Below are 18527 nucleotides of genomic sequence, written 5' to 3'. Positions count from 1 at the left end.
ATCTTGGCAGGGATATTTTATGGATGGTACTCTTAACATTTTATGGATGGTACTCTAACAGACATAGGGCTAAAGCTGGAAAATCTCTAAACCATATCATTTCGTCTTTAAGTGCAGTTTTGAAATAAGTCATAGAAATGTACTAAGATTGTCCTTATCAAACACATGGCTGAACATGGGTTTGGCTTTTAATTGTTGAGCTGATTTTAAAATAATTTCACTTAATGATTCTACCAAGTGTGTCTCAGTTATTTTGATTCACCATGTAACAGCATGGTGACTTGCAGCTCACCATGAAGTGCTTGGACATCTCCTCTGAAACTACAGGTCAGAATTGCGCCAAACTTGGTCAGTGGCATCATTATAAGGTTCTTTCTCAGATTTGTTCAGACTGGAGCAGTAATCCCTTTCACTAGAGCTGAAAGTAGAAAAACCTAAAAACAGCTTCTTCACATGAATCACTTCATATTCATAAAACTTGGTCTTAAAACACTTCAAATTTTGTTAAAATAAGGGCACTCTGCCACTGTAGCTAAAAGTAGAATACTTTTAAACAACTTCTCATGAATTGCTTGATGGAACTTCATCGACTTGGTTTGTACATTCTTTTAGAGTCCTCTCAGAACCTTATTCAGAATGGGAGCACTTGGCTCCTTTTAGGGGCTGCTAGCTAGAACTGAAAATAGAAATATATTTGAATGGCTTCTGCTCATGAAATGCTTCATGGATATTCATCAACTCTGAGGTATCATTATAAGGTCCTCTAACAAATGTGTTCAAATGGTGACATTTTTGCCTTTTTTAGGGGTTGCTGGAGCTAAAAATAGAAAAAGCCTTGAATGACTTTTTCTCGTTAAAAATCTTATTGAAAATCCGTCTGTACCATCATCCTAAATTCCTCTCCAAGTTTGTTCAAAAGGTGGCACTAAGCCCTTTTTAGGGGACACTTAAGTTTATGTTAAGTGCAGTTGTTATTGTTCATGATTCAGTGTGTCGTACATATATTTAAGGTCAAACAGTCAAGGTCAGGTGAGAGATTTACAGCTGCTACAGCCCTCTTGCCATACACCCACTGCCATTCCACCTCCACCACCCCTTTCCTACGACCTGCACATTTTTATGCCCCCCCCCCCCCCATCGAAGGAGGGGGAGTATATTGTTTTGCAGATGTCTGTCGGTCGGTATGTAGACCAATCTGTTTCCGGATGATAACTCAAGAACGCTTGGACCTAGGATCATGAAAGTTGATAGGGAGGTTGGTCATCACCAGCAGATGACCCCTATTGATTTTGAGATCAGTATATCAAAGGTCAAGGTCACAGTGACCCGGAACAGTTAAACGGTTTCCGGATGATAACTCAAGAACGCTTGGGCTTAGGATCATGGAAGTTGATAGGGAGGTTGGTTATGACCAGCAGATGACCCCTATTGATTTTGAGGTCAGTAGGTCAAAGATCAAGGTCACAGTGACCGGGAACAGTAAAACGGTTTCCGGATAATAACTCAAGAATGCTTGGGCATAGGATTGTGAAAGTTGATTGGGATGTTGGTCATCACCAGCAGATGACCCCTATTTATTTTGAGATCAGTAGGTCAAAGGTCACAGTGACCAGGAACAGTAAAACATTTCGGATGATATTTCAAGAACGCTTGGGCCTAGGATCAGGAAAATTGATAGGGAGGTTGGTCATGACAAGCAGATGACCCCTATTGATTTTGAGGTCAGTAGGTCAAAGGTCAAGGATACAGTGACCTGGAACAGTTAAATCGTTTTCAGACGATTACTTGAGAACGCTTGGGCCTAGAATCACGAAATTTGATAGGGAGATTGGTAATGACCAGTAGATGACCACTTTAGATCTTGAGGTCATAAGGCCAAAGGGCAAGGGCACATTGGCCCGAAACCGTTAAACCCTTTCTGGACAATAACTTGAGAACACTTGGGCCTAGGATCATGAAGCTTAATAGGGAGGTTGACCATGACCAGCAGATGACCCTTGTTGATTTTGAGGTCAATAGGTCAAAGGTCAAGGTCACATTGAACCAGAACAGTAGAACTTTTGTTTACAGTGAGCAAATAATTCTTGTTTCTTGTGCAATTACTGAATACATCAAGGGGGGCATTTCGTGTTCTACGAGCTCTTGTTTTCTCATCCTTACACTTAGTTAAATCATAAATCTCATATGCTTGCTTAGTATCACCCTCCATGCACACATCCACACTCAAACAAATTTTTTTCTTACATTTCTTGCTCTTGTTTATGATACCTTCTAAACATTTTTGACTAGTCTTGTAATAATTAAAATTCAGCAAAATTTGAGGAACCAGGAATACCTATATACATTTTACAAGTACACTGAAAAACAGGAGACATTCTGCTATTTATTTTGTGTTAGCTATTCAGATAATCTTTTCCTGTATGAAGCAGATACTACTCCATGATTTCATGAATGTTTCTCAGAATATTATCTTGGGTGTGGTCAAATATATTTATTGCCTCTGTCTATGACCTTAATCTAAAAAGTTACACCCAAAATGCAACCATTTCTATTGGATGGAACATTTAGTCCCTCTCAGTCTTGAAAAGTATTGATGTTAGTTTAGAAATATTTACTTCTAGTTAATAAGTAAACTTTGATTTTATTTTCCAGAAATTGGAAATTTCCAGCTGTAAGTGATTATTCACATTTAAATTTTTTAAGTGAAATTTATTATATAAATACTAAATAATTAGAATTGTGTTTTAGTTGATGATCATTTTGTCATGTAATGAACTAAAGTTTATTGATAGTCTTCATGTTTTTTATTACATTTTTTTTCAGCAAATTATTAAAGTATTAGAGTAAAATATATGAAATATGAAAAAAATATTCAGAAACGTGAAATAAGATTTTAGAAAAGAAATGAAAGAATAAATTGCTGTGACAAAATATGAACATGAAGACCAGATGTTACATTTTCACATGCAGTTATGCACAAATGTACTTAAATAATTTTTTATTAGAATGTTTGAATATTTTAGGATAAAGAAGATGTCTTGGTGGTTGACAAATACCAGTATGTTATACATATGCAGACATTTTTGTGTGAACATGGATCCTGGATTGACAGTGGAAAGAATAAGGTCAAAAAGATTATTATGTCATATACATTGGATATTGGAAACTAAAACGTGACATTTTATAGAAAAAGTGGTAGTTTGAAGAAACATTATATAATTTGTGATATTTTAATGCTGTAAGAATCCAACTTCCATAGAAAAAATACACTATTGAATTTTACTGAGCAGTGATTATAGAAATTATGAAGCAGTATTTCTCAGGAAGTGTGAGCTAGTGTGAAATAGTGTGAAAGGGCATTCACAGGAAATATGGCTGTTAAGTGACATTCCATAGGAACTGTGATCAAATTTACATTGCCATGTGACATTCTCCAGGAACTGTGATCAAATTTACATTGCCTTGTGACATTCCACAGTAACTATGATGACATTGACATCATAACATGACTTTCCAGAGGAACTGTGATTAGATTTACATTGTAAAGTGATATTCCACAAGAACTGTGATCAGTGACGTTCTTTGTGAACTATTCATTGAAATGAAACGGGCATTCTCCAGGAACTTCAAAAGGATACCTGTTAGAATGAGTGACATTCCACTAAGTGAAAACCTTCAATAGAAATATTCTATACTGAGATACACCTGCAGATTCAATTTGCCCTTCCAAAAAAATGATAGGTTTCTCAGTCAGTCTCTTAATAATTTTTTTTGAACTTTGATAATCTTGAATATATTTTATTAACTTAATTTGGGTTTCTTTAGAATATTTTTGCATTTGAAAAAAATGGTATTAAAATGTTTTTGTTTATTTCTGGAAGGTTTGTATTTTTGTACTTGTTGGCATTATGAAACAGTGGAAGCTCAGCTTAATTAGGAGATCAACAATATTCCAAATGCATGATATGTACTTGAAAATTGCTGACAAAACTTTGCTGCACTGCTATGTAATTGGATCCTTAATATGAAAAAATTGTCACGATATCACCAAGCTTTCTAGAGGTTCAAGTATCTTTAAGTGTCTGAGAGATCTTGTTGAAATACGAGTCAAGTGCATATGTACCTATATTTTGCTATATTCCACAGACCTAAAGTTGACCATTTTTTTCAGATAGTGAAGCAATAATAAAACAAAGTAAACTTTATCATCTACTGGCACATAAGGTCAAACTGATCTGCTTAACCTGCCCATTCTTTTTAAAACTACTAAATACTACAATGGAATCTTCCTCAAGCAGTCCCTCTGCCAGTTAGATACCTTCACTTCACAAGCTCAGGGAGGTTTCACAGCACTCTTAAACTGTCTTAATTTGTAGGGTTTTGGGGTTATTCTTTAATTGTGGGTGATTCACAGGATTTTGACAACCTAGAAGTTACAAAGATAGGATGGTTCACAAAAATTTGACTACCTTGATATTACAAATAGGATTGTTATCAAACCCAGAACTGACAAAAGTTGTATGACTACCTAGGAGATGATACGCAGAATTCTGGCTACCAAGGAGATGATACACAGAAGACTACCAAGTAGATGACACAAAGAATTCTAAATACCTAGGAGATAATACACACAATTCTGACTACCAAGGAGATGATACACAGAAGACTACCAAGTAGATGATACAAAGAATTCTAACTACCTAGGAGATGATACACACAATTCTGACTACCAAGGAGATGATACACAGAATTCTGACTGCCTACAAGATGATACACACAATTCTGACTACCTAGAAGATGATGCACAGGATTCAGACTACTTAGAAAAAGATACACAGAATTCTGACTACCAAGGAAATTATACACAGAATTCTGACTACCTACAAGATAATACACAGAATTCTGACTACCTACAAGAAGATAAACAGAATTCAGACTGCAGAGAAGTTAAAAAGATTGGACGATATAAAAATTCTGACTACCAAGAAGTTATATTTCTGAGACAGGTTAGTAACATAAAATCATCTTCTCTTATGTTCAGTCTATCCCCTAAGAACTTGATACTTCATATGACTGGTCTATGTTGAACCTATCTTTATATAATCTACCTTTAGGTTTCTTGTTGATATTTTGAAGAAATAAATTCTTATCTCCTTTTTTCTGATTTATCAGTGATTACAATCTTGTCTGGAACATGTGGAGTGAAATACAAGCTCTTTAGATATCTTTGAAATTTAAACATATTTATTTTGTTTTCTTTACTTATCTATACTTGATCTTGAAACACTGTACTTTCTTTATGTCTGCACTATATCTTGAATTCTCTTTGTTTATTTATACTGGCAGCCCCTAAATAGGGAATGGCTTCCTGTAACTGAGAGGTTTTTTCCTTTTCATTGTTAATGCATGAAACTTTTTTTCCTTATCTCCTTCACACATTTAGCCTTAATTTTATTTTTTAGTTTTATTCAAGTACAGTATTGCATTAAAGAAGCCACAACTAGTTGTTAAATCTGCTACATAAAAATATGAGGACAAAATTGAATGAAGACCTACTGAGTAGCATTATATTTTCTTGTTTATTTATCTTTGAAACAAGTGATTGGCATCAAGATAATTTTGACAAGGAAAACCACATTATGACCTCGCATGAAATAATACTTACTCTCTACGTCATTTCTTCTAGATTCCAATCTTTGAAAATAAGTTCTTGCGTAGATTTTTCTCTTTTTCAAAACAGATATTTTCCACGTGTGTTAACTTTTAGTGGACACTTTTTAAACATAAGAATTTAAAAATACTATTAGATATATTTACAGCAAACATATTATATTAAATAAGACACTTCATGAGAGAACTTCAGTTTTGAAATATTCTGAGACTAAAATGTAATTATTTAGTTTACTTTGATAAGCGTTTCAGTGTGTATTTCTAACTTGTGTTTTAAAATTTGGAATGTAGTGTTGCTAAAGAAAAAAGCTGTGTCAGATACAAAGGTATGTATAAAATTGATTCAGATTTATTCTTTTTTTTTTCATTTCTTTTGTTTTAATGTTTTGTCCAAGGTCTCTCACCTATTTATGTTGTCTTTGTTACTGACAACTGGTATTCTCACATATTTTGTTATACTTATGGTATTGTCATACATGCAGTTTGTCATACTACAGGTATTGTTACCTCACCTGAACCAAAGGATCAGAGTGAGCTTATGGTGTAGGTGGATAGTCCAGCGTCCATTATCCAGTGAGGTCAGGGATCCTGATAGTCCAGCGTCCATTATCCAGTGAGGTCAGGGATCCAGATAGTCCAGCGTCCATTATCCAGTGAGGTCAGGGATCCAGATAGTCCAGCATCCATTGTCCAGTGATTGTCTAGGGTCAGGGATCCAGATAGTCCAGCATCCATTGTCCAGTGATTGTCTAGGGTCAGGGATCCACAATTAATAGAAACATATTCTCCTCTGAAACTGCTCATCAGAATGACAACAAACTTGGTCTGTAGCATCCTTCAGGGTTTTTCTCAAATTTAGGGACAGCTAGAGCTTAAGGTAATTCTGCATGTTTGATAAACTGGAAGTGATGTCGTAACATCATTTATCCGAAATGTGGAAATGAAAATCGTTTTATGAATAAATGGCAACCTGTGAGTAAATTTATTACAATGTCACTGTAATTATGTTTCTAAAGTTAAAATATGATATTAAAACATCTGACATGTTAAATAATTCAAAATAATGTCTTACAATTACGTTAAAATGTGCGGTTGACTTTCATGGTCAAATATATCAAAAATAAAAACACAGACATATACATTGAGGATATTACATGAGTGTCTTTTCATATTGAATTTATTAAACGAGTTGAATAAAATAATAAAATGTGAGGCTCTTTAATAGATTCAATGTGGAAAGTCACAATTTTGTTACATGTTAGTTTTTCCTGCCAAAACATCAAAAATTCTAATTTCTTTAACTATACTATAAACAAGTCAATTTGACAAAGGTCTCCTATACTTTAAACAACATGGATGTAAAAGCTTTGTTACGCTAGTGTATTATCAATTTTATGTAATGCCTCTATTTCACTCCCCTGATGTCAAACATGTGATAAATTTTATTTCCCCATATTAAAGACCATATATTTATTTACGACTGTGAGAAGATTGATTAAAATCTACATTGTAGAAAAATTTCTATTCACAAAAATGTTATGAAAGTTATGATTTTCCCATTATGAAAAATTGCGTGAGGTCCGTATTTACCAAATCAGTGTAGCAAAAAATCAAGTACAAGACTCTATTGTTTTTTATTTGCTGAATTTTATAAGTATATTTTAAAGTGTTGAAAAATCAGAGTTTAATCAAAATCTACAATGTAGAAAATTTTTCAATCCAAACTAGCAGAACTACCTTAAAATAAAAAAACAACAACATTTAAATGACTTTTTTTAATGAAATGTGTGATGGATCTTCATCAGACTTGGGCTGTAGCATCATTATAAGGTCCTAACCATGTTTGTTAGTCCCCTACTGGTTGAAAACCAGTTTCAGGGACTATAGGAATGCACTTTTCCGTCCATCATTCCATTCGTCCGTCCGTCAGTCTGTCTGCGTGTCCATAACTCTGTCATTCGTGAAGGGATTTTAATATTACTTGGCACAAATATTCCCCATGATGAGACGACATGTCATGCGCAAAACCGGGATCCCTAGCTCAAAGGTCAAGGTCACAGTTGGAGGTCAAAGGTCAACAGGGTTTTTTTTTCCTCTCCAGTCCATAACTCTGTCATCCATCAAGGGATTACAATATTACTTGGCATAAATGTTCCCCCTGATGAGAATACATGTCATGAGCAACACCCAGAACCCTGACTTACAGGTCAGGGTCATACTTGGAGATCAAAGGTCAATAGGATTTATTTCCTGTCCGGTCTATAACTTTGTCATGCAAAACAGGATTAAAATATCAGTTGACAGAAATATTCCCCAGGATGAAACAACATGTCATGCAGAAAACCCGGGCCCTTAGCTGAAAGGTCAAGGTCACACTTGGAAGTCAAAGGCCAAAAGGGGTTTTTTCCTGTCCAGTCTGTAACTCAACAATCCTTAAAGGGATTTTAATATTACTTGGCACAAATGTTCACCACCATGAGACAGAGTGTCATGCACAAGAACCAGGTCACTAGGTCTAAAGTCAAGGTCACACTTAAAGGCCAAATGTCAGATACGAGAATGGCTTTGTTGAGAGCATTTCTTCTTCATGCATAGAGGGATTTTGATGTAACTTGACACAAATGTTCACCACCATGAGACGGATTGTCGTGTGCAAGAAACAGGTCCCTAGGTCTAAGGTCAAGGTCAAACTTAGGTGTCAAAGGTCAAATTCAAGAATGACTTTGTCCGGAGAATTTATTCTTCATGCATGGAGGGATTTTGATGTAACTTGGCACAAATGTTCACCACCATAAGGCATCTTTGTTTTTACAATTACTTCCCATTGTTTTTACTATAAAAAGATTATATTGTAACTGTTTTATTACCGGCTTTAGGGAAAATTCGTGACCACTTTTGTGTGGTACAACATGAATGTTACATCAAATTTTTAGCCCGACTGTTCAAAGAATAGGTAGAGCTATTGGACTCACTCATGTGTCTGCATCCGCGATGGCGTCCCAATTTGGTTAAGTTTTTGTATGTAAACTAGTAACCACTTTTGGGAATGGATTGAAACTTCACACTACACTTATTCACTGTGATAAACTGACTTACATTGCACAGCTTTGATAACTCTATTTTGCTTTTTGCAAAATTATGCCCCTTTTTCGACTTAGAAATTTTTGGTTAAGGGTTTATATGTAAGCTGGTATCTCAGTTCCCACTAATGGGAATGGATTGAAACATCACACACTTGTTCACTGTCATGATCTGACATGTAATGCACAGGTCCCATAACTCTACTTTGTATTTTTTACAAAATTATGCCCATTTTTTGACTTAGCAGTTTTTGGTTAAGTTTTTGTATATAAGCTGGTATCTCAGTACCCAGTAATGGGAATGGATTGAAACTTCACACACTTGTTCACTGTCATGACCTGACATGTAATGCACTGGTTACATAACTCTTCTTTGCATTTTTACTAACAAATAAGAAAAATCAACAACAACACGTGTAGCGTTTGTTCATAGATAATTATTAACTTCCAACGTTTCGGCGTTAAGCCTTCCTCAGGGAAGAATAACAATAAAAACAACGGACGTGACGTCGTTAAACAACGTCGCGTAAAAAGGCGGTAAAATGTATACAAAGTTTAGATCTACATTATTTACAATGTTAAATAAATTAAAAATAACGTTCCTTTAAACGGATTTAACAAACATACCGAGTAAATTGTCGGATAGTGTTTATACAAAATTTCCTATACTTATGTATATAAAAAACAGAAATAGGAAAAAACAACGATATACTCGGCATTACATATCTATATATGTAGATCAATACAATTAGTTGATTGGTCAATTAATATCAAATAAAACTTTAGAATTTAAACCATCTGGATAGAGCGTTTTCAGTTTATGTATCCACACTGTTTCTTTGCAGAGACGATCAATGTCATTTCTTACAACATCAATAGGCATAAAAGAAAAGTCCTTTAAGCAATGATCTGGTAAATTGAAATGTGATGCAACCATTGAGGAAAAAGTAGGGTCAGTAAAACTATTAATATCAAATCGGTGACTGTTCATGCGTTTTGATACAGGTTGCTTAGTTTGTCCCACATACTGTTTGTCACATTTTTTGCAAGTAATCAAATAAATTACACAGTTACTTTTACAGTTTACGTTATGATGTAAACTGTATGCTTGACCAGTCATTTGACTGGTAAATTCTGAACCTGTTTCGATATTGGTACAATGCGAACATCGGCTACCATTACATCTCTGTGAGAGATAAAGTTTATCACTTTGCTTATTGAACTCTGAACTTATCAAATAGTCTTGTAAATTTTTCGGACGTCTATAGGCAACAACAGGTTTAGAGTTCTCATAAACGGATTTAGTTGTAAAGCTTTTTGATAGGTTCAAAATACTCCAGTATTTATTAATAGTGTTACCAATACGTGGAAGCGCTGGATCATACACAATAGTAAAAGGAATTACACTATTTTTGTCCCCAACTTGAGTCTGTAAAGCTTCTTGCTGAGATATATTGACTACTTTTTGGAAGGCACGGTCTAACACATCATGTGGGTAACCTCTGTCAACGAAGAATTCACGAAGCTGTGATAATGAATGTTTGAACTTGTCATCATCTGATATTATACGTCTATAACGTTTTGCTTGACTATACGGAATACCGTTCTTACATTGTTTGGGATGACATGATGTATAGTCCAGGTACTGGTGGTTATTAGTTTCTTTCACATATATGTTAGTTTCGACACATAAATTCTCTCCCTTGGATATATTTACATCTAGAAACGAGAGCGAATCTTGTGAAATAGTATGCGTAAACTTTATGTCAGGATGAAAACTGTTTAACTCTCTGATGAAAAGTTCTAGTTCTTCCAAGGAATGATCCCACACCATAAAAATATCATCCAGGAAACGCAGCCAAAGTGTCGGTTGTAGATCTCGATTTCTAAGGAAGTCTTGTTCAAATTTTCCCATAAATAACGATGCGTATGATGGTGCCAAAATTACAAAATTCTGTCCCTTTTTTGACTCCGCAGTTTTTAGCTCGACTATACGAAGTATAAGGAGAGCTATCCTACTCGCCCCGGCGTCGGCGTCTTTCCACGTCCCCACCTTGGTTAAAGTTTTGGTGCACTTTCTCTTTTTTCAAAATATCTCTGTAATTACTTGATGGATTTGATTCAAACTTGAAATACTTATTCCTCATCATCATCCACATCATCTGACATAAGGGCCATAACTCTGGCACCAATATTTCATGAATTATCCCCCCTTTTCACTTAGATTTTCAGGTTAAAGTTTTGATGCACTTTCACTCTATCTCTGTTATTACTGAATGGATTTGATTCAAACTTAAAATAGTTGTTCAGCATCATCACCCACATCATATGACACAAGGTGCATAACTCTGGCACCATTTTTTCATGAATTATTCCCCCTTTTTACTTAGAATTTCAGGTTAAAGTTTTGGTGCACTTTCACTCTACCTCTGTTATTACTGAATGGATTTGATTCAAACTTAAAATAGTTGTTCAGCATCATCACCCACATCATATGACACAAGATGCATAACTCTGGCACCATTTTTTCATGAATTATCCCCCTTTTTACTTAGAATTTCAGGTTAAAGTTTTGGTGCACTTTCACTCTACCTCTGTTATTACTGAATGGATTTGATTCAAACTTAAAATAGAAATAGTTGTTCAGCATCATCACCCACATCATATGACACAAGATGCGTAACTCTGGCACAATTTTTAGCCCACCATCATCAGATGGTGGGCTATTCAAATCACTCTGCGTCCGTGGTCCGTCGTCCTTCCGTCCGTCCGTCCGTCCGTCAGTCCGTCCGTCCTTCCGTCCGTTAACAATTTCTCGTTATCGCATCTCCTCAGAAACTACATGGGGGATTTTGACCAAACTTTGTCAGAATGATGTATTGGTACCCTAGTTGTGTCCCCCTGAAAATCAGACTGGTTCAAAAATTTTTAAGTAAGTTATGGGCCTTTGTTTATTTCTATAATTTACATAGATTTATATAGGGAAAAACTTTGAAAATCTTCTTGTCCAAAACCACAGAGCCTAGGGCTTTGATATTTGGTATGAAGCATCATCTAGTGGTCCTCTACCAAGATGATTCAAAATATTTCCTTGGGGTCTAATATGGCCCCGCCCTGGGGGTCACATGGTTTATATAGACTTATATAGGGAAAAACTTTGAAAAACCTCTTGTTCAAAACCACAGGGCCTAGGGCTTTGATATTTTGTATATGACATCATCTAGTGGTCTTCTACTAAGATTGTTCAAATTATCCCCCTAGGGTCAAATATGGCTCCGCCCTGGGGGTCACATGGTTTACATAGACTTACATAGGGAAAAACGTTGAAAATCTTCTTGTCCAAACCACAAAGCCTAGGGCTTTGGCATTTGTAATGTAGCATCATCTAGTGGTTCTCTACCAAGTTTGTTCAAATTATCCCCCTAGGGTCAAATATGGCCCGCCCTGGGGGTCACATGGTTCATATAGACTTATATAGGGAAAAGCTTTTAAAATCTTCTTGTCAATAACCTACAACATTCAAATTTGGACCACATGTATGGTTTTGAGTGGCAAGATAAACCTTGACATGAGTTGACCTTGATTTTGACCTAGTGACCTACTTTCACATTTCTGTAGCTACAGCCTTCAAATTTGGACCACTTGCATAGTTTTGTGCACTGAAAAAAAATTTGACCTTGACTTTGACCTAGTGACCTACTTTCACATTTTTGAAGGTACAGGCTTCAAATTTGGACCACAAGCATAGTTTTGTGTTCCGAATTGGAATTTGACCTTGATTTTGACCTACTGACCTACTTTCACATTTCTCAAGCTACAGCCTTCAAATTTGGACCACATGCATAGTTTTGTGTACCGAAACAAACTTTGACCTTTACATTGACCTAGTGACCTACTTTCACATTTTTGAAGGTACAGGCTTCAAATTTGGAACACATGCATAGTTCTGTGTTCCGAAATAAAATTTGACCTTGATTTTGACCTAGTGACCTACTTTCACATTTCTCGAGCTACAGCCTTCAAATTTGGACCACATGCATAGTTTTGTGTACCGAAATGAACTTTGACCTTAAGATTGACCTAGTGACCTACTTTCACATTTCTGTAGCTACAGGCTACAAATTTAGACCACATGCATAGGATTGTGTACCGAAACAAACTTTGACCTTGACATTGACCTAGTGACCTACTTCCACATTTTTGAAGGTACAGGCTTTAAATTTGGACCACATGCATAAATTTGTGTTCTGAAGTGTAATTTGACCTTGATTTTGACCTAGTGACCTACTTTCACATTTCCTCCTTGAAATTGATCTAGTGACCTACTTTCACATTTCTCAAGCTACAGCTTTCGAATTTGGACCACATGCAAAGTGTTGTGTACGAAAATGAAATTTGACCAAGAGCTAGTCAGTAAGTCTTGAAATTTGGAACACTCAAAAATGGCACATTGGTGGGCGCCAAGATCACTCTGTGATCTCTTGTTCATGAATTATTCCCCTTTTTACTTAGAATTTCAGGTTAAAGTTTTATGCACTTTCACTCTATCTCTGTTATTACTGAATGGATCTGATTCAAACTTAAACAATTGTTCAACACCATTACCCTTATCATATGATGCAAGGTGCATAACTCTGGGACCAATTTTTCATGAATTATTTCCCCTTTTTACTTAGAATTTTAGGTTAAAGTTTTGATGCACTTTCACTCTGACTCTGTTATTACTGAATGGATTTGATTCAAACTTAAAATAGTTGTTCAACATCATCACCCACACTATATGACACAAGCTGCACAACTCTGGCACCAATATTTAATGAATTATGCCCCTTTTTGCTTAGGATATACTTATATAGTGTTTTGATACATTTTATCTTTACCTCTCTTATTACTTTAAGTTGATATTTTTGACATAGACTCAGGCTATTGTGCAATATCTTCATCCACAACTGGAGTCATTAAACACTCCAGTGACAGCTCTAGTTTCCTCAGATGTGCCCAGTTTAACTATCCAGCATCGAAATAGTCGAGCATGCTGTCTCCTGTGACAGCTCTTGTTGGTTAAGTTTTTGTATGTAAGCTGGTATCTCAGTACCCACTCATGGGAATGGATTGAAACTTCACACAATTGTCCACTGTCATGAACTGATATGCATTTTACAGGTTCCATAACCCTGTTTTGCAATTTTACAAAATTATTCCCCTTTTTCAACTTTTATTTTTAGCTCACCTGAGCCTGTTCCTTGGATGATCTTCTTCAAAAGTTGTCCAAAGAATTGCATTCCAAGGAAAAACTTTAAAAATCTTCTTGTCAAAAACCACAGGTCCTAGGGCTTTATTATTTGGCCTGTAGCATCATCTAGTGGTCCTCTACCAAGATTGTTCAAATTATCCCCCTAGGTGCAAATATGGCCCTGCCCTGGGGGTCACATGGTTTACATAGACTTATATAGGGAAAAACTTTGAAAATCTTCTTGTCAAAAATCACAGGGGCTAGGGCTTTGATATTTGGTGTGTGACATTATCTAGTGGTCCTCTACCAAGATTGTTCAAAATATGCCCTGGGGTTGAAAAGAGGCCCTGCCCCGGGGGTACCAAGTTTTACATAGACTTGTATAGGAAAAAGCTTTAAAAATCTTCTTGTCTTAGACCACAAGACCTAGGCTTTTGATATTTGGTATGTAGTATTGCCTGGTGGTCCTCTGCCAAGGTTGTTCAAATTATTACAATGGGGAAAAAAGAGGCCCCGCCCCGGGGGTCCCAATTTTACAAAGACTTGTATAGGAATAGAACCCTTTAAAAATCTTCTTGTCTGAAACCACAAGACCTAGGCCTTTGATATTTGGTATGTAGCATTGCCTTATGATCCTCTACCAAGATTGTTCAAATTATTTCCCTGGGGTGAAAAGTGGCCCCACCCCGGGGGTCCTAAGTTTTACATAGACTTATATAGGATTTTTTCTTAAAAATCTTCTTGTCTGAAAGTTCAAGGCCTAGGCCTTTGATACTTGGTATGTAGTATTGCCTAGTGGTTCGCTAACAAGAGTGTTCAAATTATGCCTCTGGGGAGGTAAGAGGACCTGTCCCAGGGGTCACTTGTTATATGAGTTATATAGGGAAAAATACTTTAAAACTTTTCTGATCATATTTCCTTGATCAGTTATTACTTGGGGTCATCATTGACTTTGACCTTGACCTACTTTTTTGTTTTTAGCTCACCTGTCACAAAGTGACAAGGTGAGCTTTTGTGATCGCGTGGCGTCCGTCGTCCGTCCATCCGTGCGTGCGTGCGTGCGTAAACTTTTGCTTGTGACCACTCTAGAGGTCACATTTCTCATGGGATCTTTATGAAAGTTGGTCAGAATGTTCATCTTGATGATATCTAGGTCAAGTTCGAAACTGGGTCACGTGGGGTCAAAAACTAGGTCAGTAGGTCTAAAAATAGAAAAACCTTGTGACCTCTCTAGAGGCCATATTTCTCAATGGATCTTTATGAAAATTGATCAGAATGTTCATCTTGATGATATATAGGTCAAGTTTGAAACTGTGTCACGTGCGGTCAAAAACTAGGTCAGTAGGTCTAAAAATAGAAAAACTTTGTGACCTCTCTAGAGGCCATATTTTTCATGGGATCTTTATGAAAGTTGGTCAGAATGTCCATCTTGATAATATCTAGGTCAAGTTCGAAACTGGGTCACGTGTGATCAAAAACTAGGTCAGTAGGTCTAAAAATAGAAAAACCTTGTGACCTCTCTAGAAGCCATATTTTTCATGAAATCTTCATGAAAATTGGTCAGAATGTTCACCTTGATGATATCTAGTTTAAATTCGAAACTGGGTCACGTGGGGTCAAAAACTAGGTCAGTAGGTCTAAAAATAGAAAAACCTTGTGACCTCTCTAGAGGCCATATTTCTCAACAGATCTTCATGAAAATTGGTCAGAATGGGTCTAAAAATAGAAAAACTTTGTGACCTCACTAGAGGCCATATTTTTCATGGAATCTTTATGAAAATTAGTCAGAATGTTCACCTTGATGATATCTAGGTCAAGTTTGAAACTGGGTCAGTAGGTCTAAAAATAGAAAAACCTTGTGACCTCTCTGAGGCCATATTTTTCAAGAGATCTTCATGAAAATTGATCAGAATGTTCACCTTGATAATATCTATGTCAAGTTTGAAACTGGGTCACGTGCAATCAAAAATTAGGTCAGTAGGTCTAAAAATAGAAAAACCTTGTGACCTCTCTAGAGGCCATATTTCTCAATGGATCTTCATGGAAATTGGTGAGGGTGTTCAACTTGATGATATCTAGGTCAAATTCAAAACTGGGTCAAGTGCTGTCAAAAACTAGGTCAGTAGGTCTAAAAATAGAAAAACCTTGTGACCTCCCTAGAAACCATATTTTTCAATGGATCACCTTGATGATATCTAGGTTAAGATTGAAACTGGGTCATGTGCAGTCAAAAACTAGGTCAGTAGGTCTAAAAATAGAAAAACCTTGTGACCTCTCTAGAGGCCATATTTTTCATGACATTTTCATGAAAATTGGTGAGAATGTTCACCTTGATGATATCTAGGTCGGATACAAAAGTGGGTCACGTGCCTTCAAAAACTAGGTCATTAGGTCAAATAATAGAAAAACCTTGTGACCTCTCTAGAGGTTATATTTTTCAATGGATCTTCATGAAAATTGGTCAGAATCTTGATGATATCTAGGTCACATATGCTCAAAAACTAGGTCACTATGTCAAATAATAGAAATAACGACGTCATACTCAGTTCAAAACTGGGTCATGTGGGGATAGGTGAGCGATTCAGGACCATCATTGTCCTCTTGTTTAAGATAGAGCCTTGAAATTTTGATGACAAATACAGTTTTGCACACCGGTCTTAACAGCATAGAAATTTTGACCATGTCAGCAACTTTTGATAAAGATTTCAATACTCATAATAATGTTCTTAGCCCTGACCTACTGACCTATTTTCTTGTTTTTGAAGCTACAACAAAAAGATTTGGACCACAAGTATAATGTTTGATACAGATTTCAATACTCAGCTTGAATAGTCTTAATCATGACCTACTGACCTACTTTTTTGTTTTTGAAGTTACAGTATAGAAATTTGGACCAACTGTATAATTCTTTACACAGAGTTCAATACTCATCTTGAGTAGTCTTAATCATGACTTTCTGACCTACTTTCTTGTTTTTGAAGATACAGCATGGAAATTTGGACCACATGTAGACTTTTTGATACAGATTTCAATACTCATCTTCAGTATTATAAAACCCTGACTTACTGACCTACTTTCTTGTTTTTGAAGCTACAGCAAAGAGATTTGGACCACCTGTATAATTTTTCAACAGATTTCAGTACTTATCTTGAAGAATCTTTACAATGACCTTCTCACCTAGTTTTTTTTGTTTTTGAAGCTTTAGCAAAGAAATTTGTTCAAACAAGCAATTAAACTCAGGTGAGCGATATAGGGCCATCATGGCCCTCTTGTCATTCAACTGAAAAGGCTGTTGAATAGTCAAGCGTTGCTGTCCTCCAACAGCTCTTGTTAGGTGTATTTTGACTTGTCTCTACCTGGTGAAGATTTTTGTTTGGATTATATAGAATTATTTTTTTTGGATTAACTTCCCATTGTTTTTACTAAACAATAGAGAAAATTAGGTGCCTTCCAGTAGGGGACACCTTTTAAACCCAAAAAAAAAAAAATTCAGATGGCTTCTTCTCATGGATTGCTTTATGGATATTCATCAGACTTGTTTTTTAGCAGCATTATAGGGTCCTCTTTGAAGTTTGTTCAAATGTTGTTTATGCCTTTTTAGGGGTCGCTAGAGTTAAGAATATAAAAAATCTTTAAACAACTTCTTTTCATGAACCACTTTGATGGATCTTTATCAAACTCGGTGTTACGCATCATTTTAAGATCGTATCCCAAATTTGCTAAAATAGAAGCACTTCTCCCCTTCTCTTCCAATTTTTTTGGCAAACAAGATCACTTGGCTCCTTGAAGGGGCAGTTAGTGCTTATAGTAGAAATGCCGTAAGCAACTTCACATGAACTGCTTTATGAATCAAACCTGGACTGTAGCATCATTATAAGGTCCTCTTAAAAAAATGTTCAACTTGTGGGGCAGTTTTCCCCTGTATGGGCCACTAGAGCTAACAAAGAGCTGCATTTTCAAAACACAAAGTCATGCCCACAAGTGTATGGGCAAATATGTAATTTTTTCAGGTTTTAAGTTTAAAGTTGAAGATCATATGAAGATCAAGGTCATCTATATATAGGTCAGTGTGTAAATTTTGCCACAATAAGAGTGCGAGGATGAAATAAATTGGGTCATTAATGTGGGCTGTAGGATATCTGGTTTGTAAGGACGAATGAAGGTCAAGCTTTTTTCAGGTTTTAAGTTTAAAAGTGAAAATCATTATGATGGTCAAGGTCATCTATATATAGGTCAGTTTGTAGGTCTTGCCACAAGGTTTCTTGAGTGAGTATGAACTAAATCGTGTCATTTATGTGGACTGTAGGAAATAAAATTTTGTTTATTAAGGTTTGAAGGTGAAGGTCATGTGAGGGCCAAGGTCATTTATATTTAGGTCAGTTTGTAGGTCTTGCCACAAGAATTGTTGAGTATTAACTAAATCGGGTCATTAATTTGGGATGTAAGCAATCTGCTTCGTATGGACAGATGGACAAATGGACAGTTCAATAAGTATAATGCCCTGGGACATCAAAATAGAAAAACTTTAAACAACTTCTTCTCAT

The 18527-nt window shown here is 36.0% G+C and overlaps 1 protein-coding gene across 2 annotated transcripts in view; it reads left to right on the top strand.

The window, feature by feature from the left end:
* The first annotated feature begins 4490 nt into the window (after positions 1-4490).
* Positions 4491-18527, top strand: part of LOC123529323 (reelin-like) — a 418269-nt gene continuing 404232 nt past the window's right edge. Inside the window, exon 1 of one of the 2 annotated variants that reach the window (XM_045309613.2) lies at positions 4491-5006. The gene's annotated coding sequence lies outside the window, so the exon portion shown is untranslated. Of the gene's footprint in view, positions 5007-5704; positions 5997-18527 lie in introns of those variants that run through there. The other variant, XM_045309612.2, reaches the window with a different exon arrangement.

The sequence above is a fragment of the Mercenaria mercenaria genome, chromosome 13 (assembly GCF_021730395.1).
Source record: "Mercenaria mercenaria strain notata chromosome 13, MADL_Memer_1, whole genome shotgun sequence".
Classification (NCBI taxonomy): Eukaryota; Metazoa; Mollusca; class Bivalvia; order Venerida; family Veneridae; genus Mercenaria; species Mercenaria mercenaria.
Note: the sequence above shows the minus strand (reverse complement) of the source record. Positions and strands in the feature narration are given on the sequence as shown.